A 27,632-nucleotide genomic window follows, 5' to 3' on the forward strand; every position below is an offset into this window, starting at 1 on the left:
ATTGTGGTTACTTATGGGTTTCCCTTTGTATCCCGAACAATTCTTCTGGCAGTTATGGCTGCAATCTTTCTTGGTCTGCCCGACCTTGGCTTGGTATCAAGAGATCCCTGAACTTTCCACTTCTTATAGGTGATTTAACAGTACTGATTGGCATATTCAAGGCTTTGGACATCTTTTTATGTCCTTTTCCATCTTTATAAAGTTCCATTACCTTGTTACGCAGGACTTTTGACAGTTCTTTTCTGGTCCCCATGGCTCAGTATCTAGCCTAGTTAGTGCTTCCACATAAGAGCTAACAAACTCATTGACTATTTATACACTGACACTAACTGCAATATAAAAAGCCACAGATGTGGGACATTAACCTCTAATTGGCATTTTAACCCGTGTGTGTCACCTTGTGTGTCTGTACCAAGGCCAAACATTCCAGGGGAGGGAAACTTTTGATCAGGGCCATTTGGAGGATTTCTGTTATTATGATTTAAAAAGAGCCAAACAACTATTTGATAACTGGCTTCCTATGATGATCATCCTTCAATAAAAGAGCATGTTTTGGCATGATCAGTCATATTTTCAATATCAATGCCAAAATGTACAATTTTTCTGCCAGGGTATGCAAACTTTTGAACACAACTGTAAGTGAGTTTGGGAAACGTTTGACTGCTGTACATACGTATATGAACCTTTACCTTTAGGCTAGATTTAAACAAATCCAAGAGGTTGCCATTGTTGATTTTGCTGGATTGGAAAATTGGCTGTAAAGAACTGCACGTTCTTGGCAAGTAAAACCATTCACAAATATGTATTTCAACTGTTTATTTAGCTGTTTGTCTACACTCACTGTTTAGACTGCCTCTGTCACTAAAACCTCGACGTGTTCTCTGCAAAGAACTTGGATGCTTACCTTAACTGCAATGCAAGTCGACCAATGAAGAATCTTTAGAAACCAACATTTCCTTGGTTGTTGGATTCCTGCCCCATATCCTAGATGACAGAAGCTGTCTGCATCCTAGCAAAGCAGGATGCGAGCCAGCAATAGCTGCCTGTGCCTAGCAACAAAGGACTCGAGATAACAGAAGCCCCCTGCATCCTAGCAACAGAAGGATGCTAACAAGCAGAATCTGCCTGCTTTCCACCAACAGAAGGATGCTAGGTGGCAGAAGCTATCTGCGTCCTAGCAAGAAGGGATGCTATATGGCGAAAGCCACTTGGGTCCTAGCATCATAAGGATGCTAGGTAGTAGAAATTGGCAACAGAAGAAACCAACATTTCCTTGGGGTGTTGGATTCTTTCCCCATATCCCTCCTCTTCCCCCCCCCCCACTATTCACTGTCAGTGGTTTGATCCACAGGCCCTCCTATATCATCATTGTTTCCTGTATTGAAGAGGAATCTCAGACTGCAGCAAAGAACACTAGCTAGCAGAGGCCTCCTGCATCCGAGCAACAAAGGTAGCTAGTAATAGCCGCCTGCACCTAACAACAGAAGGATGCTAGATAGTAGTAGCATCTTAGCAACAGAAGGACGCTAAGAGGCAGAATCCACGTTCTTCCTACCAACAGAAGGACACTAGATGACAGAAGCTATCTGCGTCCTAGCAAAGCAGCATGCAAGCCAGCAATAGCTGCCTGCACCTAGCAACAAAGGACTCTAGATAGCAGAAACCTCCTGCATCTTAGCAACACAAGGATACTAACAAACAGAATTTACTTGCTTTCCTCCAACAGAAGGACGCTAGGGGCATAAGCTATTTGCGTCCTAGCAAGAAGGATGCTATATGGCAAAAGCCACTTCGGTCCTAGCATCAGAAGGATGCTATGTAGTAGAAACTGCCTGAGTCCTAGCAACAGAAGAACGATAGGCTATAGAAGTGGCCTGCGTCCTAACAACAGAAGGATGCAAGGGGATTTCCTTTGTCAAGTGCTGCTGAGTACACATTGTCAACCCTGAGCAACAGTGGTAGCTAATATAGGTAATTTACACTTTAACATTGTACTCATGTACACATTGCTCAAATGAGCTCTGTTTATGCAGGATCTTGCTGCCAGCAAGGTCCTGCATACTAATTTGTGTATTTTCATACGGCTGAGGGCATATGGCCTAAAAGGTGCAGAAGATTTTTTTTTTTTTTTTTTATAAAAGGCAAGGCAGTGCATCTAAAACACATCCACACAGTGAGCACTGGCATGCATTCTGGTGTGAATGAGCCTTAGGCAACATTCCGTTGGGCACTCTAAAATCCCTACACAAACCTGGGTGGAAGCATTTTATTTTGATGATGTCTTTTACTGAGACATGTGCTGACCCCTATTTAACTGCAAGCTATTAAAGGGTATGTACTGTTTTGACCATAAAATACCTTTATTATGACTGTGAAAACACAGTAAAAGATCCATTTAAAAGGTTTTACGGTCTGTCTGGGAGCTTGCTTTGGAGATGCAACACTTTTTACTTGTGCGATCAACCACCTGAGACCACAAAATGTTTTGAGGATGAACTCCAGGCAAAATTCTAAATACACAGTTGAAATACACATATATGTCTCTGTTGAAGTTAAATGAATTGAATTGAAAAATGAACATGAAGCACATCCCTCTGTGATGTGTACTAGCCCCAATCCAAATCAATTTATGTGGTTTATACCTTCTTGTCTCTTTTCTCTACTATCTAAATGAGCCACTTCTAACAAGTTTGATGTCTCACACTGCACAGCATAGAGCAGGAAGCAGAGTGTAATCTGAGACATGAGTGGAAGGAAAAGACACACCCCCTCTACACAGTCTCATAGGGAACAATACAAAGTTGAGGCTGTCAATCAACTTCTGTATGCTGGGAGGGGGAAGACTACATATAAATAGGTACAACTTTTGTAGAAGAATTTTTTTCATGTCTGTGTATCACCTGATCTTACCTCTCATTTCACTGGGTATATGTAAGGGGTTACAACTATTTTAAGACAGTTGGCCATTTGGACAATGAAGGAACATTAACACATTGATGAGTTATCAGGCCTATTCTCTTCTTTCTGAATGTTCCCTATCCACAATAGTGGGGCCAGTGTGTGCTCCTGTTCTCATATAGGTAACGATGCTACTACTGACATCACTGACGACAGTGCAGTAAATGCCCCTTTCATTGGTGGCCAGTTGTAGAAGAATGCCCCTTACATTTGTGGTCTGTGGGAGTCGAATGTACCTTACATTGGTGATCAGTGAGAATGCCCCTGACGTTGGTGGTCAGTGAGAAGAATTCCCCTGACGTTGGTGGTCAGTGAGAAGAATTCCCCTGACGTTGGTGGTCAGTGAGAAGAATTCCCCTGACATTGGTGGTCAGTGAGAAGAATTCCCCTGACATTGGTGGTCAGTGAGAAGAATTCCGCTTGCGTTGGTGGTCAGTGAGAAGAATGCCCCTTGCGTTGGTGGTCAGTGAGAAGAATGCCCCTTGCGTTGGTGGTCAGTGAGAAGAATGCCCCTTGCGTAGGTGGTCAGTGGGAAGAATGCCCCTTGCGTTGGTGGTCAGTGGGAGGAATAATGCCTCTTATATTGCTGGCTAGGAAATTGCCCATTCACATTTGTTGTCAGTGAGAGAAAAATTTCCCTTACATTAGAGGTCAATGGGGAGAATAGAATTTTCCACACTGGCCACCAGAGTTCTTTGTATTGTTCCTCCAGTAACTACAAATGTAAGTGGACATTTTCCCCACCAACCACCAATGTACTAGAAATTCTTTGTGTTTTTTTTTATAGATTTCATGTTAAAGTGATATTAAAGGCATATTTTTAAAGAAATAACAAACATGCCATATTTACCTGCTCTGTGTAATGTTTTGCACAGAGCAGCCCCACTGGCACTCCTGGACCCTCCCTCCTGCCTAGTGCCCCCATAGCAAGCAGCTTGCTATGGGGGCACCCGCGCAGGCTCGCTCCTGAACCGCTGCTCTGTCTGCCCATTCAGACACAGTGTAACTCGGCCCTGCCCCCCTTTCCTCACTGGGTCACTGGCTATGATTGACAGCAGCGGGATCGTAATGGATCGTAATGGGGCTCAGGTAAGTATTGGGGGGCTGCTGCAAACAGAGGTTTTTTACCTTCATGCATAGAATGCATGAAGTTAAAAAACCTTGAGCCTTTACAACCACTTTAAGGCTAGGATCACACCTATGCAGTTTGCGTTTGATCTGTTTCCACAGTGCTTTTTGCAGTGCATTTTGCATTATTTATGCGTTTAGCGGAAATTTTTTCCCTAACTTGTTGCTGGGCAGATTAAAACACATCAAAAATGCACTACATGCTTTTCTGCAGTATCTCCATTGAAGTCCATAGAACCAAAAGCTCAACATTTTGCGTTTAAAAAAAGTCCCTGATCCTGTCTGAAAAATGCACCTGGTGAAAACGCAGAGATGTGAACCTGTTTCATAGGAAATCATGCTAAATGGACTGCTGTGCGTTTCTGGAAAACGCAACAGAAAACGCATAGGTGTGAACCTAGACTAAAAGAAAGGAATTTCAAGTGCAGATCAACACCAGTTCATAATTTACAACTTAAAATGCAAAATACAATCAGATATCATTTATAATTTATTCTGAAGCTCATAGAACCTGAAAGTCCACCATACATCCTCATACACAAAAACAATATGTTTTACATACATCATCCTATATTTTCCATATACATATGCCACGTGCATATTGCAATTTTGTATGGCTCATATATCACATTTCCAGGTACCTCGTTTGTTGTATATTTACATTTATTAAAATCTGGGTTACATTGGGAAGGAAGTTTTAAAGCACATGTCAAACACAAGGCCTGCAGACCAAATCTGGCCCGGCAAGCCATTTAATGTGGCCCTCTCCTGCAGCTGTGGCACCGCCTCCCCGATCTTCGCCCCCACCTTGTCTCAGCAGTCAGCAGCAGAAAGGAGGACAGAACCCCTCCACCAGATTCTGTGCTTTTCTGTTTCTCTGTGCAGCCATGGAGATGCTCGTCTTGGCTCCCCCCCCCCGTCCCCATCTCAGCAGTCGGCAGCAAAGAAGAGGACTAGAGACCCAGCACCTCTCTGTGCAGTTGCAGCACCCCCTCGTCACCTCCTCCCCTGGTCTCAACATTCAGCAGACTCTGGCAGCTGACTCCAGCCCTCTTCTGGTTCTCCTCCAGACCCTGCACCTTCTGCTTCTTGGCAGCAGCACGAGGTTTGGGGTGTGCACTGTGATGTAAGGGAGGGTGGAGGCCTCTTGCCTTCTGCTGGTTAGGGGGGGCACAGCGCACTTGACATCTGATGTAAGGGGGGATGGGTGCTTTGGACAGCTAGACTTACAGATGCAACCATAATGTTGATGCAGCCTATGATGAAATTGAGTTTGACACCCTGCTTTAAAGGATACTGTGGCTTTACCATAGTAGGGTTAGGCGAGGAATATAGATTCATGAATGTCCTTAAAGGAAAGCTTCAGTGAACTCTTTGATCTTAAATGGGAAAGCAAGGTTACCGCTCCTTTATCTTCATGTTTCCTGTTCTCTCATTCTGACTTTCTCATGGTAAAAGCTTCTGGCTTTGGATCTAGGTTCTTTTCTACACTTGTTCCTTTGCGAGATTTGTGGGGAATCTTCTGAATTCTCATTGCACATTGGATGCCGACAGATGCAAAGACTGGTCACACAGAAAGATATGAAGAACTGTTCAGTTCATAATAGCCAAAGACAGGTGGCTCAACAAGCCTAATTTATTATTATTGTACAGGATTTATATAGCACCAACAGTTTTCTCAGCGCTGTACATTACAATGGGAGACAGTACACGAGACAGTACAGTAACAATACGATTCAATATACGAGGGGTTCGAGGGCCCTGCTCCTTGGAGCTTACAATCTAGGAGGGAGGGGATAGTGGTACAGGAGGAAATAGCTGTGGGGGATAGCGTGGTAGGAAGAGTGGAGGAGTTCAGTAATTAGCTGAGGGTGGGGTAGGCTTCCCTGAAGAGAGAGGTTTTAAAAGTGTACCTAAAGGTGAGGAGAGTAGGTGATAGTCTGATGGATTGGGTTAGGGAGTTCCAGAGGATGAGGGAAGCCCTGGTGAAGTCCTTGAGACGGGCATGGAAGGAGGAGACCAGGGAACTAGAGAGTAGGAGGTCTTGTGAGGAGCGAAGAGTGCGTTTTGGGTGGTATTTGGATACCAGATCGGTGATGTAGTTTGGGGCAGTATTATGAACTGCTTTATAAGTCAATGTTAGCATTTTGAATTTTATCCGTTGGGCAATCGGGAGCCAGTGGAGGGATTGGCAGAGAGGGGTGGCGGATACGGAGCGGTTAGTAAGGTGGATGAGTCTGGCCGCGGCATTCAAGATAGACTGAAGCGGGGATAGCCTGCGGTGGGGTAAGCCGATGAGGAGGGAGTTACAGTAGTCAAGGCATGATATAATGAGGGAGTGAATGAGTTGCTTAGTGGTTCCCGTGGTTAGGAACGGTCATATTGTGGAGATGTTGCGGAGGTGAAGTCTACATGAGTTTGTCAGCGAATGGATCTAGGGTTGGGATCTACATATCTGAGATAAAACTTGTTCTTTTCATCATCATAACCTGTCAGATTTTACCTTTAAATTTCCAGCTGTTAGTTTCTACCGCACATTGATAATGGTTGGTTGCTATGGAGCAGATCCATTAGATTCCTCAGATGTTTTAATAATTGAAAGTCAAAGGTAGGAAGGGGTGAATCGGGGATGTCAAGATAAAAAGTTAGGGCTCTGATTGGCAGCTCACAGATATGACGTTCCTTTTTCCTCCAAAAGGGAAGCTCGGTTGAAATCCAAGGGATACAGGAAAAAACAGAAACACCAGACTTGCTATTGAGGGATGATGAAGAATTTTTTTCCCCATCATAAAATGTCAAAAGGACAAGCCAACTCTTTCAGGAGTTGTAGACAGGTCACCTTCATTGAGGCAGAAGAAACCTGAATAAATAGACTCGTTAGCTAAACCTAAGTGGACACCTGACCATCACATCTAAATATATGATCAGTATACTGTTCAGGGTACTGTCAGACCAGGATCTGAAACTTTTTAAGCCATGCCTTTGGACTTTCCATTTGCCAGATTATTATGCTCTCTTCAGTCAATATATTCCTCCATTGCATAGCCACAGATGTTCTTATTCCATGACTATGCTTCTGTTCGATCCCAGCCTGCAACCACTCTGTGCTGACAGTTTGTTTATTGACTATGTTTCTGTTTGATCCGTACCTGCTATATCTGCTACTGGACCATCTGCTTACTTACCTCCTGATGGCGCAATCCTGAGAACCGTGACTGGTACTGACATGCAGCAAAACCCATCTCCACCATCAGGAGCTCTGGTGGATACCAGTTAGTGCTTAGACCCTGCACCTCGGTGAGCCCATGTCATCCGCCAGGGTGACCGGTTTGCATACTTTTCCAGCTGGTCGGTGGGAGCCCCTGTGCTGCTGTAGCTGCTGGTCTCCGAGCCTGACCCTTACCAGAACAGGAACTGTTAATGCTGCAAAATACAAAGGCATTTTAGGTAATCGTGTTTCCAATCTATTGGTTAAACTCAATGTACTTGTCAACCTAACTATGAAACTATGTAACCTTGAGGTAAAAGTTTCGGGAAGGCCCTTTTCTAATTCAGCATGACTGCTATTCCATGTTGGGTCCATGAAGACATGGTTTATGATTATGTTGTGGAGGAACTTGAGAACCCTGACCTCAAAACCTACTGAACAACCTTGGGAGGAATTAGATTGTGGATTGCAAGTAAGGTCTTCCTGTCCAACCATTTGGTCCTCTCAGATGCTTTTTTTTTTTTTTGCATAAATTCCAACAGGCAAATTAGAAATTCTGACTTAAAACCTTCCCAGAGGAATAGAGGTCATTATAACCACAAAGGAAAAGTGGGGCAACTTCATATTAGTGCCCATGGCTTTGAAATGGAATGACCCATTGGTTTATTACGTTGTGATGGTCAGGTGTCCACAAATATTGAATCACTAAAGCAAAATATGTTAAAATGATTCTATAAATGGCAAAATCATGTTGTGTGCGTATGTATACAGTATATGGAACCTAAAAATGGCATCCATGTAAAAGGTTGTTAGCACCGAGATTTGAAATTAGAACAGACCTTTACCCGAAGGAGTCAGTGACAGTCAGGCAACAGGAGTACAGAGTTAGGAACCAGGAGTGGAGTCGGAGCCAGTCCAAGGTCAGTATCAAGTGAGCAAAGGAGGTACCGGAATAGAAGGCTGGAAGAAAGGTCAAGTCACAGGTCAGTGTCAGCAACAGATTCAGGAACGAGCAGAGTCAACAAGCCAGGTCAGGATACGAGTGCAAACAGGTTCAGGTCACAAGCCGTAGGAGCTAACGACTACTCAGCAACGATCCTGAGTCTTGTAGGACTTTAAATAGGCCACTGGGTGCCAAAGTTCATCAAACATGCGCTTATGAGCACGCACAGCACACTAATGCTCGTGCGCAAATGCTTGTGTAGATGCGCACCTGGTCCTAATTCTATGCCCAGGTCCGTGGACCATTCTGCACGCATGAAAATTCCTTTGAGCCTGGTTTTCTTGACAGACCGGCTGTGAGTCAGTAGGAAGTGACAACCAGCTCCAGAAACCAAGATGGCAGCATGGAGGAACTGTAACCCTGAGGAGAGTTGGCTGCATGGAAGACAGCCCTTGACTTCATGGGCTGGTAAGTATGTGGTTCTTGAAAGTCAGCAACTACAGTACATGTAGATATTGACTTTTAAATTTCCCAAACCCAAGTAAAGTTTCTCTTTAACCACTTCAACGCCTCCCTATAGCAGAAATACTGCTGCAGGGCGGCACGGGTGTGCAAATCACATATAATATACATGATTTTGCAGTTCCGGGTAAGGGGCGTGCGTGCACCCTTCCTGCACCGCCATTCGCGGCCTTGGCTGTCAATCACAGGGTCCCGGCCGGTGATTTCTCGCCGACATCCGGTGATCGCCGAGTATCTCCGACGGGGGAGAGACCTGTGTATAAACAACACAGATCTCTCCTCTGTCAGCTCTTCCACACTGCTTTGTATGGCTCTGCATAGCAGAGTCATACAAAGCAGCGAGCTTACACTGAAACACAGCCTCATAGTAAAACGGCACACAGTTAACCCTTTGATTGCCCCACATGTTAACCCCTTCCTGTCCAGTGCCATTAGTACAGTGTCAGTGCTTTGTATTAGCACTAATCACTGTATTGCTGTCACTGGGGATGTCAGTGACACCAAGTCAGTTCCCCCCAGTGTCGGAATTCCCGCCGCAGTCCCACTATAAGTCGCTGATCGCCGCCATTACTAGTAAAATAATAAATTCCAGAATAAACTTATAGCCATTTATAAACGCTATACTTTTCTTGTAAACCAATTAATTTACACATATTGGGATTTTTGTTTTAGCAAAGACCTGTAGCAGAATAAATTTTGGCCTAAATTTATGACATTTGATTTTTTAAATTTTTTTTACAATTCTCAGAATTGTCGGTCTTTTTTTGTTTATAGTACAAACAATAAAAACCGCACAGGTGATAAATACCACAGAAAGAATTTTTATTTGTGGGAAAAAAAGGACATAAATTTAATTTGGGTGCAGCGTTGCATGACCGCGCAATTGTCAGTTAAATTAACACCGCGCCGTATCGCAAAAAATGGCCTGGTCAGGAAGAGGGGGACATCCTCTGGAGAGCAAGGGGTTAAAGTTTAAAATATTTGTTTCCACATTTTTTATTATCATGGGCAGTTTTAAACTTTAGTCCAAACAACCATATACCCTGTAGAAAAAGAAAAAAAAGCCCGGCTGCCGCACACCTCGCCTAGCCCAGTGGTTAGCAGGTAAAAGCAGCTTCAGCTCGATTAAACCAAGCCATTCCCCCAACATGTTTCGCCCTGCTCCCGGGGGACCTCCATGATTAAGCCTGGGGGGGCCTGGCTTGGATGAATCGCATTGAGGCTGCTTTTATTTGTTAACCACTGGGCCAGGCGAGGTGTGCAGAGGCCGGGCTAGCTCTTTCCATTTCTACAGTATATGGTTGCCGTGCATTTATCGGCAGCCATATACTCTGGTTGTTATTATAGCATGATGTATTTATTACTGAATTAATACTTCTTATATATTCCTATCTCTCTACCCCTCGCCTCACCCCTTCAGTCTCCGCCCGAATCACTAGCATTCTAAACGACATATCAGACTGGATGTCACTCCACTTCCTCAAATTAAACCTTGCCAAAACCGAGCTCCTTGTTTCCCCCCCCAGACCGCATCCCTCCCCCGATCTCTCCATCACGACCAACAACGCCACCATCAGAGTACTAGGTGTCATTCTAGACTCCAATCTGTCTTTCCAGCCCCAGATCCAATCGCTGACAAATTCATGCAGACTCCACCTCTGCAACATCTCCAAAATACGTCCGTTCCTAACTCCAGAAACTACAAAGCAACTCATTCACTCCCTTATCATATCACGACTTGACTACTGTAACTCCCTCCTCACCGGCCTACCTCACCACAGGCTATCCCCGCTTCAGTCTATCCTGAATTCTGCAGCCAGACTCATCCACCTTACTAACCGCTTCGTATCCGCCACCCCCCTCTGCCAATCCCTCCACTGGCTTCCGATTGCCCAACGCATAAAATTCAAATTACTAACATTGACGTACAAAGCTGTTCATAACACTGCCCCAAACTACATCACCGACCTGATATCCATATACCACCCATAACGCACTCTCCGCTCCTCACAAGACCTCCTACTCTCCAGCTCCCTGGTCTCCTCCTCCCATTCCCGTCTCCAGGACTTCTCCAGAGCTTCCCCCATCCTCTGGAACTCCCTACCCCAATCCATCAGACAGTCACCTACCCTCCTCACCTTTAGGCGCACTCTGAAAACCTATCTCTTCAGAGAAGCCTACCCCGCCCTCACCTAACTGCTGATCTCCTCCGCTCTCCCCACCACTCCATCCCCCACAGCTATTTCCTCCTGTACCACTCTCCCCTCCATCCTAGATTGTAAGCTCCAAGGAGCAGGGCCCTCGAACCCCTCGTGTATTTTATTGTATTGTTACTGTACTATCTCATGTATTGTCTCCCATTGTAATGTACAGCGCTGAGCAAACTCTTGGCTGTGCAATAATAATAATATATTTATTCATATTCCTTTACCCCGGATGAAGAGAGCCCAAAACACGTTGGCTTGTCCTTTTCACATTTTATGATGAAATAAACTCTGCATGGTTTCTCAACATGTGGTCTGGGGCTCCTGTTTAGTTTCCTTTACCGCTTTGTATTTTTTACGTTGTCTTTTTTGCTTGGAGGAAAAACAACCTACTAGATGCCTTCATGATACTTAATACAAATGACTGTATTCTCATGTGGGGTTAGGGGAGGTACTGCGGATTGTGCAGTGCAGCTCGGATAACTGGTGGTATTTCTGCAGCTTCTAATCTCAGCAGTGATTCCATCTCTCGGGGAAAGGTTACTACAGGACATTGCTCTCGACCAAGTTTTCCGTACTTCTGCTTTGGTTACCAGGATGCCGTACACACAGAACACAAAGCTAGACATTCTCATTAACTTCTTCACGGTCTGCAAGATCTACTTAATTGTAACTCATTACATGATGCAATTTTAAAATATTTCCATTGTCATGGATAGTTACCATTCTTTAAAAAGTATGTGTAAACATTAGTGGATGACAGCATGCTTCTAAATGTCAAATATGCTAGGTCCTAAGTGGATCTGCTGTGTTATAGACTTCTGGCACCGTGTGCAAAGTGGAGTAAACCCATAGAAGCGAGTCAGAATCTGGGGTTGATTTACCAAAAGAAATATACTTTGCAAGCAGGGGCGGACTGACCATTTGGAAACTGCCTGAGGGCCCGGGGTCAGTAGGGGGCCCCATGCGATTCCCTTGGTACCCTTTTCATAGGTTTTTTTGAGTTTTGGCAAGGACACAGGGGCCCCATAATCTCTTATTGCCCGGGGGCCCTATGAGTTGTCAGTCCGCCCGTTTTCAAGTTACCCTCTGAGCAAGCTCCCGACTGAGTGAAACGCGTTAGGTGGTCTGTGCATCAAACGGAGTAGTCTGTTTGTTGGATGATCCAATAAATCTTTCTGAGGCTTTCAGTTGGGTGGGCAGTTCATCTCTCCTTTTTTGGTGCCTTTATGGAGACTGTGCTAACAGCTGACAGCTATAGGAGCCGGCTCCCTTGATCAGTGGCAGCCAGGGATTAAGTGTACCTGTAGTGGGAGATTTGCTCTTTATAATGCTTTTGCTTCTACATGATTGGGTGGTGGAACTCAGCAGAGGTTCACTGCATTCACTAAGCTCTGGGGAAATTGGAGTATAGACTCATCAGAGGATCTACTTTTATATTCTTGGTATTAGACTCATTTCCATGCTGATAGATCTGGAGGAACTGGATCAGATCATGAAGACAGGAGTTGTTGACCTCATCACCTTTTGCTCTGGTTGAGTCTGTTTGCCAGATCTGCAAGGCTGAACTATGCTCTTGGGATTGAGCAATCAAACCACTGGTCATCCGTACTGTTCACAGGAAATGTGCTTCTATCCTGATGCATATGTAGGGTCATGACTAGCAATTTAGTTGGCACTAGTGTACGGATGGTGATGATTGGTGAAAGCACCTATTGTTTCCCTATAATTTTTGCATTGTAAACAGTCAACACACATCTAGGTGGTGCAGAGGACTGGTGGCCAGGTTGTTAGGAACTTCACTGTCCGAAAATTAGTTAGGCCGTGCCCACTTTATTGCCTAATGTTTCAGGATCCAGTTCAGCCAACATCTTGTGTTCTTTCTGCACAGTTTAATTGGATGACTTGTGGAATGCGTCCCAGTACAGATGTATCAGCACTGCCATTTTGATGGTGGCAAACCAATCAAGTTGTGTAACAGGGTCATGCATGTTTCAGATCAGGGGTCTCCCAACTGTTCAGTATGAGGGCCATATCATATATTATACAAATATTCTCAGGACAGAAAAAATCCTCCTCCTTACATCAGGGTCTCCATCAGAGTCCTCCACCCCACCCATATCAGGGTCCTCATCAAAGTCCCCACCCTTCCCCCTTACATCAGGTTCCCCATCAGAGTCCCCCTCCCCTTACAGCAGGGTTCCTCATCACAGTCTCCCCTGCTTACATTGGGTTCCTCATCCGAGTCCCCCCCCCTTACAACAGGGTCTTCAGCAGTCCACCCCCCCCTCCCTTTACATCAAGGTTCCCATTAGAGTCCCTCCTTCATCCCTCATTACATCAGGGCCCCCATGAGAGTTTCCTTCCTTACATATGGGTCCCCATGACAATCTCATATCAGGCTTCCCATCAGATTCCCTCTCTTACATCAGAAGCAAAGACTATAGGCAACCTCTAGGGACCTTAATTCTCAATCAGAGCATATTGAGGAAGCACCACTGACTCTAACTGCAAACCGGATGAAATCTTGTAGCAGGGTATAGTTCGGAGACCCCTGATTTAGATGATCAGATCCTCATTAAGGTGGCAGGCAGTCTGGGGCTAGTCACTAGGCGCTATGTTTTTGGCAATACAAAAGGGATAACAGGCGTATGGTGTGGCAGTCCATGTATGTTTGATGAGTTCAAATGGTCAGGGGTGAAGGTAGTCTAGTAGGCACTAAGGGCAAGCTGCGTAGGAGCGAAGCATAACTGCAGAAGTGAAACAAAGAAACACAGCGCCTCTAAGTGTGTACTGTGAAGGTATTTAATAGAAAGATAAGTAGTAACTCACATCTTAGAATTTAAAATCAAGCTCATGGGTAAGAGGGTGAGACATCTGTAGCCAGATGTTGTTGTGTGTCTGATCCAGAGAGGAGATCGATTGAGTCCGCCAGCAGTTGGTGCTGTACATGTGCAACATGGATGGTAAGCCTGGTGGAATCTCCAAGGTGTCTGGCTCTCACTCTCTTACCCATGAGCCTGTTTTTTAATTTTAAGATGTGAGTTACTGCTTATCTTTCTATTAAATACCTTCACAGTACACACTTAGAGGCGCTGTGTTTCTTTGTGTTCCACTATGTTTTTGACAACTAGCAAATCTTCATATAGTCTTGTAGACAAGGCTAGACTAGATGTCTCCTCAAAACAAAGGTAAGGGGTGCACCTCTGGAGAGCAGGTACTGCTGTTAATGTTCAGACAGTGTGTATTTTGTTTTAACTGTTATGTAGGTTTAACGCACCCCCAAAAGAGCCACTGGTGAATTGGTCTTATTTCCCCCTTAGAGTACACAGTGCCAGGCACACAGAATATTCTTTTTCTTCTACTGGCTCCAAGAAAAGTCTGGGGGTTTCTTTTTTGTTTTTTATTGGGAGCATTGAACTTGGATAGGGAGCATGGGATACCCCGATAAACTGTAGAACTGAATTGCTTGAGGACTGTCCTCAAGGAATGTCCCACAGGATCTCTATGCTGACGATGACTAGTATTCCTTTTAGAGTTTAAAATCTACACACAGTCACTAATCCTCAGCACTGGATTCATCTACTCAAATGGCCACAGGATCATCAGTTGCCTTCTTCTGATATCCACCAAGCTCTTCCTAGTGAGGGAGACACAGACTTACATCATCATAGAACAGTTGGACTCTTTCCCACCAACTTCCTCCTGACTCTCTGCAGTGAGCTTCTCCAGGTCCTGGACTCAATCTTGCAAAAAACCTCCCAGCTAAGCCTAACTGTGACCTCAGTGTCTGCCCGAAAGAATCCTGTCCCAGGGACAGAGCCCCCCTACACAGTGGTCTCCTTATGCAGAACTGGACCCAAGAAGGCTGCACACTGCTGCTCAAGCCTCAGACTATTTATGGGTTTTCTTGCTGCCTACTGAGCACACCTCTCCAGGGGTTGGCTAGAGTGCCATAAATATTTCGGCTGCATGCCCTGTCCTTCCTCCCACTACGGTTCTAGAATCCTGTAGAAGATGGGGAAGCAATCAGAACAGCAGCCTGTGAGACTTAACAGTCCTAAATAATCAACCCCTGCTCCTCTGATTACATTGGAGACAGCTAAGTTTGCCTTGCAGCCTACTCTACTGTACGCTTGGTTTTAAATGTGCCTAAATCATACACTACAAATCTACCTTATGTCTTGAATTCCTCCTGAACAATGGAATTGCACTTTCTGTGTCTGCAGCCTCATAGCTGCAGTGGAAGATCAGTGAAGGCCCTGTGGTCTCTGGCTGTTAGTTTCGTTAAATTTAGAGTAAGCTTTCGTAATGCCAATCCTGTGATGTACACTGTCATCCTGCTGGAGAGGAAGCTGTACCTGATAACCTGGAGTGCAAGGATTTCCCTTCTTCTGCTCCAATCATTCTATGGATTTGTGCTTCCTCCACCTCCCCAGCTGCTTCTTCATTACCACACCAGTCATCAGACTGGTAGCTTTACCATGAGGAAGCAAAGCCCTGCTTTTGCCAAGATGGCTGCTTCCAAACTCAGACACAGGGCAGAACAAGGCATAGGAAATCAGTAATGGGGACAGGTCAGCTGCAAAGAGACCAAAGGCAACACGTTTGACTAGTTCTTTGCCTTCTGTTTGACTTTTTGGGTGGAGCTTCCACAGTTCAGGTCCCCTTTAAGTTCTTCAGAATTTCTGGATGACATTTGCGCTTAATATTTTGTTCACTGTACAGTGTTGGAATGCGTATATAAAAGATCTCAGTTGCACTCTGAGAATATGAAATGTTTCATTGTGGAATTTGATTAATTCTTGCTTATCCATGGGATATGTATGCTAACAAACAATGAGGAAGAGGAATTATTCAGCCATTAGTCACATTTAGTTGTCACATTGTGTAAATCCTTGTGACCTACTCAGCTTTTTTTTATCCTTCTGTATTACTGTTGAGTAGAGCCGACCATGCGGCCTTTCATTTGAACACTTTAGTCATTTTTGTTAATTGTACTTTGAATCCTCAACCCACTTGTTCCCTCTCTAAAGAGGTCTAGCCATACTCGTGACTTCAAAGGATGAAAACAACTTTCAACAGATACAGAAAGATTTCAAATTACTTCAAGGACTGTTAACCCACCATACTCATAGGTCTTGGGTTTCACTTCTTTTATCTACAGCTCCTCTTACTGGTGAAAACTAGAATTACACCATGTACATTTAGCTACAGCATTGTCTTTATCTTAGATAGGTGGTCTCCAAACCTCAGCCCTTTGCGTGCCTTTATCTGGCCCCTGGGGCACTATTCCTTCCAATGATGCAAGACACTATTACTCTCTCTCTCTCTGACACCAAGGATGGGGCACTATTCCTCCTTCTGACACAAACAATGGGACACTATTCTTTCCACTGACACCAGTGATAGGGCACTATTCCTTCCACTGACACCAGTGATCGGTTACTGTCCCCCTCACTTACACCAAGGATGGGGCACTATTCCTCCCACTGACACCAAGGATGGGTCACTATTCCTCCCACTGACACCAAGGATGGGTCACTATTCCTCCCACTGACACCAAGGATGGGTCACTATTCCTCCCACTGACACCAAGGATGGGTCACTATTCCTCCCACTGACACCAAGGATGGGTCACTATTCCTCCCACTGACACCAAGGATGGGTCACTATTCCTCCCACTGACACCAAGGATGGGTCACTATTCCTCCCACTGACACCAAGGATGGGTCACTATTCCTCCAACTGACACCAAGGATGGGTCACTATTCCTCCCACTGACACCAAGGATGGGTCACTATTCCTCCCACTGACACCAAGGATGGGTCACTATTCCTCCCACTGACACCAAGGATGGGTCACTATTCCTCCCACTGACACCAAGGATGGGTCACTATTCCTCCCACTGACACCAAGGATGGGTCACTATTCCTCCCACTGACACCAAGGATGGGTCACTATTCCTCCCACTGACACCAAGGATGGGTCACTATTCCTCCCACTGACACCAAGGATGGGTCACTATTCCTCCCACTGACACCAAGGATGGGTCACTATTCCTCCCACTGACACCAAGGATGGGTCACTATTCCTCTCACTGACACCAAGGATGGGTCACTATTCCTCCCACTGACACCAAGGATGGGTCACTATTCCTCCCACTGACACCAAGGATGGGTCACTATTCCTCCCACTGACACCAAGGATGGGTCACTATTCCTCCCACTGACACCAAGGATGGGTCACTATTCCTCCCACTGACACCAAGGATGGGTACTACTCCTTCCACTGGCACCAAAGATGGGGCACTATTCCTTCCACTGGCACCAAAGATGGGGCACTATTCCTTCCACTGGCACCAAAGATGGGGCACTATTCCTTCTACTGGCACCAATGATGGGGTACTAGTCTTCCTATTGATACCATCGATGGGTCTCTATTCCTCCCAATGACACCAACGATGGGGCACTATTTCTTCCACTTGCAACAATGATGGGGCACTATTTCTTCCACTTGCAACAATGATGGGGCACTATTTCTTCCACTTGCAACAATGATGGGGCACTATTCCTCCTACTGATATAAATGATGGAACACTATTTCTACCACTAATACTAATGATCGAGTACTATTCCTCCTCCTACTGACCATAGGTGTAATTTTATTTTACTCCTACTGACTACCAAGCCTGGGGCATTGTTAGCACTGGCGCTGGAGTATTTTCTGCTTCCACTGGCCACAGTTTGGACCCTCAAAAGTTTGAAGGACAGCAAACTGTCCCTTTGTTTAGAAAGTTTGTAGACCCCTGCCCTAAACCAAAACAGCACTAAATCTAGATAACTAACTAAATAATTTTTGCTCAGAGTTTGGCATTAAGGCAACCTATTGACATGAATGGGCTGAGAACCCATGCTAGTGTGCCCGACAATCAAATGTGATTCTTTATTTGTACTGCAACACCCAACCATGTGATGCCATTGCGTTGGGGTGTTATTCTAAATGAAAGGAACTAGAATTTAGTAAAACATGTTCCATAATAATGGACAGTAAACTGACCCTTTGTTTAGAAATTTTTAGAGACCCCCTGTTCTCGACCAGCCTTTCTTAACATTTTTACCCTAGAGGAACCCTGAATTTTTTTAACGTCTCAGAAAACCTCTACTTTAGCAGAGGTCAGTGGGAATAGGCTTTTTACAGAGGTGACCAGAATACTACCCTTGCAGACTGCCAAGAAGATCATTGGTGTAATGCAGATGTCTCTGCCAAGTGGCATTGGTCATGGAACTATGCAAAAATTATCAAATGTGAGCTCTGTCTGCCACAGCTCAAAGAAGCCCTATCAACCTCTGGAGGAACCCTATGGTTTAGAGGAACTCTGGTTTAAAATGGATGTTCTAGACTGTTATTATAGACTTTATCAGTTGATAGGTGTAAACTCTAAATCATGTTCAAAGTAATACCACAGTGCTATAAAGCAGCCTTTCTTGGCTGCCTTATCTGGTTCCTGAAGGAGCTCCAACACAAAGACCATTAGGCATGCGTAGAAAGGAGATTTCTGCTTGAAAGCTGAATCTTGATGGATAATTATACTTCTGTACCTAACATCTTCCTCTGAAAAGTAATGATGAAATTGTCAGATTTTCTGTGCTTTTTGCTGCCTGGCCTCCCCACATCCAGACTTACCTTCCTCGGAGCTGCCATCTCTGTCATTGAGCTCAAATGCTAACTCCTGGTGAAGGATTACAATGACCAGCCTGTCTTCTTGCAGGACAAGAGGCTGCACAATATACTAGGTCTGATATTTTAGTTACTAATTTGCAGGTGAAGGTGAAAGTGTACTGGTATACTCTGAAGCCGTCTTTCCCAATCAGGGTTCCATGGGTTCCCCAGAGGTTGAACTTTTAAGCCATCTGTAAGGGGGGAATTCTTCCAAATGAGCACCAGTGCAAGGAGCATTCTTCTCATTGGCCACCAATGTAAGGAACATTCTTCCCACTGATCACCAATGTAAGGGAACATTCTCCCCACTGGCCACCAATGTAAGGAGCATTCTTCCTTCTGGCCACCAATGTAAGGAGCATTCTTCCCACTGACCACCAATGTAAGGGACATTCTTCCCAACCACTGGCCACCAATGTACGGAGCATTCTTCCCACTGACCACCAATGTAAATGGCATTCTTATTCTTCCCACTGACCACCAATGTACGTTGCATTCTTCCCACTGACCACCAATGTAAGGAGCATTCTTCCCACTGACCACCAATGTAAGGAGCATTCTTCCCACTGACCACCAATGTAAGGGGCATTCTTCCCACTGACCACCAATGTAAGGGGCATTCTTCCCACTGACCACTAATGTAAGGGGCATTCTTCCCACTGACCACTAATGTAAGGGGCATTCTTCCCACTGACCACTAATGTTAGGGGCATTCTTCCCACTGACCACTAATGTAAGGGGCATTCTTCCCACTGACCACTAATGTAAGGGGCATTCTTCCCACTGATTACCAATGTACGGAGCATTCCTCCCACTGACCACCAATGTAAATGGCATTCTTATTCTTCCCACTGACCACCAATGTACGTTGCATTCTTCCCACTGACCACCAATGTAAGGAGCATTCTTCCCACTGACCATCAATGTAAGGAGCATTCTTCCCACTGACCACCAATATAAGGGGCATTCTTCCCACTGACCACCAATGTAAGGGGTATTCTTCCCACTGACCACCAATGTAAGGGGCATTCTTCCCACTGACCACTAATGTAAGCGGCATTCTTCCCACTGACCATTAATGTAAGCGGCATTCTTCCCACTGACCACTAATGTAAGGGGCATTCTTCCCACTGACCGATGTAAGGGGCATTCTTCCCACTGACCGATGTAAGGGGCATTCTTCCCATTGACCACAAATGTAAGGGGCATTCTTCCCACTGATTACCAATGTACGGAGCATTCTTACCACTGACCACCAATGTAAATGGCATTCTTATTCTTCCAACTGACCACCAATGTACGTTGCATTCTTCCCACTGACCACCAATGTAAGGAGCATTCTTCCCACTGACCACCAATGTATGGAGCATTCTTCCCACTGACCATCAATGTAAGGGGCATTCTTCCCACTGACCACCAATATAAGGGGCATTCTTCCCACTGACCACCAATGTAAGGGGCATTCTTCCCAATTTTTCTTTATTAAAAGTCTCGCAATCAATAAACATAAAATATTATACAGAATATAAAAAAATTATATATATTTACAGCAAAACGAAAATAAACATAGCAAAATCTGCTGTCAGACAAAAGCAAACGTCTCAGAAATGAACATGACATAATTGGGGAAATAAATCATACTACCACTCACATCACTACACCAGACATCAAACCTGTGAGGTCAAGAAACCACCCCGCCCCCCTTATGCATGCAGCCCTTCTTCAAAAAAGATCTTAATCAACAAAAACTACGGGAGTGAAAAGAACAGTATAAGGAAAGACCCCCTCACCCAGAGATGGACAGTTCACCAAAGGCAGGTCTGATATTCCTCCACGCCCTTATCCAGACCGCCCGAGGCTCCCTGCCCTTCTCAAGACCCCGAATCTTCCCAACCTCACCCAGAATATCGTGCACCACCACCTCTACAGGGAGGACTTTCTTCCGGATGGTAATCTGACACCGTGCGTTCCATGTGAAGTAACGGACAACTATACTAACTAGAAAAAGTGTATCCAAATCAAAGTCCCAGTGAGCTGGGAATGCCCCGTACACCCACTCTGCATAACTCATGCGATAGAGAAAGGGGATGCCCAGAACCCTCCCCACCCTTTTATACACCTCTATGTTAAAGGGACACAGGAGCAGAAAGTGGTCCATAGACTCCACCTTACCAACACACTCTGCTCTAGGACAATCCCGATCATCCACAGGGCGGTGCTTCAGGTTCCCTCTCACATAGAGCCTTCCATGGAAAGCGAGCCAGGCTTGATCCCTAAACTTCAAAGGGATTCTCTCCAAGTTAATTAAACGCAATCCCTCCCTCATTACAGAGCCTGGGCAATCCTTTAAGGCCAGTGACACACTGAAAGCAGAAGCCAAAATCCTCTCCCCCAGAAGCTTCCTGGGAAGGGACCTGATATCCTCCACTGTCACCTGCCACTGCCGAAGTATTTTCAGACACGGGGCAACATAAGCCGGGAGCTTGCCATGTCGGACTCTTAGACTTTTCACTGGGCCGCCATCTTCCCAGCAATGCAGAAAAGGCCTAAACCAAGACTGAAAAATACCCACCCATCCCGGCGGGGTCTCTGCTAACATATTACCAAGATTGTACTTTAAAAAGAGCAAAGAAAAGAAAACTATCGGGTTGACCATTCCTAGGCCACCCTCCCGCCTGGACAGGTAAGTTACATTGCGTTTGATCAGGTTCAGCCTGTTTCCCCATAACAGTTGGAAAAAACAGCTGTAGACCCATGCATAGAGAGATACCGGCAAGATACAGACGAAGCTGACATATAAAAAGATCGGGATCAGGTAAGTTTTGATCAAGTCAACCCTCTCTCTCAAGGAAAGCCTCCATCTCTTCCAGCTTGCTACTTTGGCATTGGCAACTACCAACCTGCTTTCCCAGTTTCGATAACCATAGTCACCAGGACCAAATTTGATGCCCAAAATTTTAATTTCCTGCTGGGGCTCTGGGAAGGCATCCGGAAGTTCGAAGCTTTCACCCTCCTCACCCATCCAGAAAACTTCACTCTTTTCATGGTTGACTTTAGAGCCAGAAGCCTCCGTGTACTGCTCTATCACAGAGACCACCTCCTGCGCCTCCTCAGTCCCAGAGATAATAACAGACACATCATCAGCATAGGCAACGACCTTCAAAGGCGGCACACCAGCAATGCCCAGAGGCACCCCGCACAACGATGCGCCCTCTAGCCTTCTTACAAAGGGGTCGATTGCGAAAGCATATAGCAGGGGGCTCAAAGGACATCCCTGGCGCACACCAGAGCCGACCTCAAAAGGCCGCCCAACCCAACCATTAACAAGTGGGAAGCTCTCAGCCCCTTTATATAATGTCTTCAGCCAATCTATAAACCTCCCCTGCAGGCCGTATCTACCAAGCAGCAACCACAGATATTCATGATTCACTCGATCAAAAGCTTTCGCCTGATCCAATGCCAGCAAGTACTTTCTCCATCCAGCAGCCCGGCATCGTTCCAAAGCCTCCCGGATAGCCAAAACTGCTGAAAAGGTACTTCTACCTTGGACCGAACAGTGCTGATGGCTGGACAGCAAATCGCCTGCTACTGACGACAAGCGCCAAAAAAGAATCTTTGCCAAGATCTTTCTATCAACATTGAGAAGACTGATGGGGCGCCAGTTCTCAATCAATGAGGGGTCTTTACCTTTTGACAGAAGAATCACAGCGGATTGCCTCATGGAGGGAGGGAGCGAACCCTCTTCTAGACAGCTGTTAAAAACCTCCGCTAAAAAGGGAGCCAGAATGAACTTAAAACACTTGTAAAATTCAGCTGTCAATCCATCTGGCCCAGGCGATTTTTTGGTAGCCAGCTTGTCTATAGCATGAACTACCTCATCCGCTGAAATTGGTTCTGTCAAATTCATCAAAAGCAATGCACCATTTCCCAATCCTGGAGTAGAATCCAGAAAGCTTTCCATCCTGTCCCGGCTAAGGTCCTTTCTTCCCAGGAGGTCTGCATAATACGACCCAAAGATCTCCAAGATCCCTGATCTGGACTTTATCAGGGAACCCGTACTGTCTTTCAGGCCAATGACCGTCTTAACTGCTATGCCTTGCTTACAGTTCTGGTAAGGATCAGGTGAGTGATATTTCCCATAATCCCTCTCCAGAACCAAGGAGGCATGCCGGTCGTATTGACACTTCCTAAGAAGAAGCTTCACTTCAGAGATCTCCCCTGGATCCCCTCCATACGAGACAAGACGATCAAGCTTCCTCCGCAAATGCTGGTAGGCAATATACATACCAAGCTGCTTCTTCTTACTTATGGCCTTGAAAAGTCCAATCGCCCTTTGTTTCACAAGCTCCCACCACTCTGACTTACTGCTGCAAAAGTCCAGAATAGAAACCTGTGCCTGAAAAATTCCTCAAAGGATTGTCTTACCTCTACATCTTCCAGGAGAGCCGAATTCAGTTTCCAGACACCCCTTCCCCTGGGTGGAGTGTCCGAGGCATTCAGAGTCACAGACAGCATACAGTGGTCAGAGAACTCCACCGCCTTCAACTCAGGAGCCAAGAAAGCAGAGTTCTCCTTTAAAAAAAACCTGTCTATCCTGCTCTGACTATTCCCTCTCTGAAATGTGAACCCCGTGCTGCCAGGGCAGTGCTTAATGTGCACATCTACCAGGCCTGCCTGTCTAACCAAATCTCTGAGAAAAACGCTATCATAACCCAGCCTGTCTATGGAGCCTCTCCTGTCTTCAGGCCTAATTATGGTGTTAAGGTCACCTCCAAAGACAACCTGCTGGGACGTAAAAAGGAAGGGCTTGATCTTTGTGAGGAGGCATTTCCTGCCCCATTTTGACTGTGGTCCATAGATATTGATCAGGCGCAGGTCCTGCCCCCTAACAGAGACGTCTAAGACCATGCATCTCCCCATTTCTACCTCAATTACCCGCCGGCACGTTACCATATCGGTTTTAAAAAGGACCGCAACTCCGCTGCAAGGTTCAGCCGCAAGAGACCAAAAGGAGGGACCACATCTCCACTCCCTTTTTGCTAGATAGACATCGGCCAATGTATTGAGCCAGGTCTCTTGCAAAAATAAAATCTCAGCATCAAACTCGCTGAGCAAAAATAAGGCCGTATCATGAGCTCTTGCAGATTTAATGCTGGCGACATTAATGGTCGCCACCTTTAACTGAGTGGGAACTGCCATCAGGATGATTGGGGTAGTCGTTTCTTAACCTCTACCACACGCTCATCACCCGAAGCAGCTCTCTTCAGAGTACGTGACTCCCCCTCATCCATAGATGATAGAGAAATGGATATATCAGATACCATCTCATCACCTGACAAAAGTGAAAAAGTATTGCCAAGAGGGACCCCTCCTGGATCTGATTCTGAGGAAGAGAGGACAGCTCTTCTCATCCTCCTCTTCTTCTTTTTCTTCTCCTTCACCCTCTCCCACCCCTCATCAGCCGAAACCCCCCCAGCAGGAGGTGAGACATGGGACATGGATACCCTTCCCTGAGCCCCATCGGCTCCACCCCCATCCGGCACCCCCACAACCTCCTGACCACGTTTGCGCTGACGGGGGACAAGTACCGGAGGTGGAGTAGGCCGAGAGGGAAGACCCGCTAAACCCGCCCCCCCAGCAGCTTCCGCCAGTCTGGAGGATCTACGTACTGTAGGATTAGGGACAGGAGGGACAGACTCAGGGGTGACATTACTGGGGGAAACACAATCTGACACAACAGACGGAACAGACACAGGAGGGGCAACAACAGTTTCCTCCCTAGCATCAGCTGCTTCATCCTCTTTATCCAGCCTCTGCAGCTCAGCCTCCAGTCCTGGCAGGTTGTGTAGTGCCTCTGGGCACAGACTGTATGGATGACCCAGCTGCTGGCACAAATTACACCAAATCTCGGTGCATTCTTTGGCCAAATGGCCAAAATCCTGGCACAGTGAGCACTTCTTGATGGTGCAGGATGATGCAAAATGACCTTTCTCTCCGCATTTGTTACAAACTTTAGGCTGACCTTGATAGAAAATGGTCAGCCTATCCCTCCCCAGAAAGGCTGAGCAGGGAAGATGCTGAACCACATTGCCCAGCACCCTCAATTGCACTGACACTGTCCAGGCCCCTGTCCATATCCTATGCTCATCCAGGACCTTCCGCAGTGGTGTGAGGACCTCACCATGTCGGCGTAGCCAAACTACCAAATCAGCCTTTGGTATGGATTCATTCCGGACCAGGATTGTCACCGATTTTATCAAAGGCTGTCTAAAAACCACCTTTGCCACCAAACCTTTCCACTGCTGAAGGCTCCTGCACCTCCTCTATCTCTCCCAAAACAGGTCCAGGCCTTCAGGTTTTACAAATGACAAATCGTATTCATAGCTGCCGACTGGGCAGATCAATGCAAACACATCACAGGCTTTAAACCCCATCTCCAGAATCAACTCCGCCACCCTCCCCCTTACTGGTGGGTTTCCTTCCCCCTCCCACTTCAACTGCACCACATTCCTTCTCCTGACCCCACCAACCATCCCACCACCAAACCTCCCCAAATTGTGACCATTAACATTCCCAACACTACCCCCACCCCCCTTGGTGCGACTCCCCAAAACAGAAGCATAGCTCCCTCCAATCCTCCCAGCAGCAGAATTATTTGTGTGTCTGGGAGCATCTGGTGCAACTCTGGCAGATACCGATTGCACAGATCCGGGATTGGATGGTGTATCCTCTTTCTGCTCAGCAGGGGGAGAAATGTCATTTTTACCTCTGTCAGCAATGTTAACCCCTTCACCTCCACCCACCACCAACACATCCATTGCTTTAGCAGTATCAACAGTCATAGACTTCACAGCAATGTCCGCACTCACTGCTACAACCATAGAAGCTCCATCAGTCATCTCTTGCTCCAAGAAAGGACACTCAGCCCAGGACTGGATTGGATTCTCAGACACAGCAACAAGTGAGACATCCATGTGTGCTGTTTGCTCTCCATGTTGTGCAGTGTGCTGCTCCCCTCCCCCACCAGCATCAATCAGCTCTGGAGCACCTGGGAGCTCAGGTGAAACAGTCTCTCTGCACGTGGCAGCCATCTTGCCTGTAGAGGGACTACTGGTCTGAGCAGGAACAGCAGTAGCAATTTCCATCCGTGGGGTGCTTGGTGCAGGTTCATCCACATTCCCCTGATGGTATGGAGACCTCTCTGCCAGCGATTTTCCCTCCAGGTTGGATGAGGATTCCTCCACAGCAGGCTGCTTGCAGAGCTCCTCATCCACAGTACTCACCACAGCAGGTGGGGCAGACATGCTGGAAGCAGCCATGTTGGTATACTGGGCTTTCTCCACCAGTCTTGGCTTTGCCAGTCTGTACCTCCTCTGTCCATCCTCAGGGACTTCTGCAGGGTTATCAGTGAAGGCAAACTTGTCTGCTCTCAGGGGAGACTCCATGTGCTGGATGAACCTCAAGGTTCCATATTCACCCTCAACCCCCTGGCTGGTTGCTACTGACAACTCCTCAGCCTGACATGGGGGGAGAGACGCTGATGTAGATGGTGCCGGGTCATCCATTACCTGAGGCTGCTGATCCACAGAGCTCGCTGATGTCTGGCTGGCAAATCTCCTCTCATTTTCAAATTTTTCTTTAAATGCACCACTTCTGGTTTTCAGCTTTTCTAATAATAAAGATTGCTTCTTTACTTTCTCCTCCATGTGCTGGAGCGCTGGCTTCATGCCCAATCTGTTTTTGCTCCAGGCCTGGCAGTATTTGGCTCTGAAGGATTTGTGTTCAGATTTTAAAACATTAAGTTTCTCCTCAGCTCTTCCAATAGTCACAAATCTATCAATAATCTTCTGTCTGAAGACATTGACATCCTCACCAGGGCCGGGACCCACAGTCAGGTCCTCCACCTCCTCCTCTTCACTAGGCCCGGTCTCATCAGGGGAATCCCTCCCAGGACCTCCCCCTGGATCAGGCATGGTTCCTGGGCCAAGCTAGCAGGCAATGCCCAGGTTTGAAAACGCTTGTTCTCAGGGAGAGCTCCTTCAGTGTGTCCTCCTCCTTCTCCCACTGACCACCAATGTAAATGGCATTCTTATTCTTCCCACTGACCACCAATGTACGTTGCATTCTTCCCACTGACCACCAATGTAAGGAGCATTCTTCCCACTGACCATCAATGTAAGGAGCATTCTTCCCACTGACCACCAATGTAAGGGGCATTCTTCCCACTGACCACCAATGTAAGGGGCATTCTTCCCACTGACCACCAATGTAAGGGGCATTCTTCCCACTGACCACTAATGTAAGGGGCATTCTTCCCACTGACCACTAATGTAAGGGGCATTCTTCCCACTGACCACTAATGTAAGGGGCATTCTTCCCACTGACCACCAATGTAAGGGGCATTCTTCCCATTGACCACAGATGTAAGGGGCATTCTTCCCACTGATTACCAATGTAAGGGGAATTCTTCCCACTGATCACCAATATAAGAAGCATTGTTCCCACTGACCACTAATGGAAAAAGCATTCTTTCCCCTGACCACCAATGTAGGGAACATTCTTCCCACTGATCATCAATGTAAGGAGCATTATTCCCACTGACCACCAATGTAAGAAACAGTGACAGTTTTGATCGACCCAAGTCATTAGTTGTGGCAGAAAAAAGTTAGATCGTGAAGCGTCAATCAATGGCATTACTCATTGCTCGGCCATACCATTTTTGTCTCATTCATTCAATGTCTGATTTGTTTTGTCAAATTGGACATAAATCATCTGGTTTTATTGCACAGTGTACGGGCGTCATAAGGTGTTCTGTAGTTTTGTTTTGGATGATCGAGCTTCTCCATAGATACAGTAAACTGAGTGAGCGTTGTCGGCCTAGGACAGGAAGTGTGCTACTGGCAGGATCACCAGGTGGCAATAAAAGGGGGAAAAAGAAAACTAATGC

At 46.1% G+C, this 27,632-nt stretch overlaps 1 protein-coding gene across 1 annotated transcript in view; it reads left to right on the top strand.

Moving 5' to 3' along the window:
- The window catches only part of ABCD1 (ATP binding cassette subfamily D member 1), a 121,001-nt gene that overhangs the window by 29,250 nt on the left and 64,119 nt on the right, over window positions 1-27,632 (top strand). The window lies entirely within an intron of this gene.

The sequence above is a fragment of the Staurois parvus genome, unplaced genomic scaffold (assembly GCF_062004578.1).
Source record: "Staurois parvus isolate SC_StPar_1 unplaced genomic scaffold, SC_StPar_1.0 ptg000154l, whole genome shotgun sequence".
Classification (NCBI taxonomy): Eukaryota; Metazoa; Chordata; class Amphibia; order Anura; family Ranidae; genus Staurois; species Staurois parvus.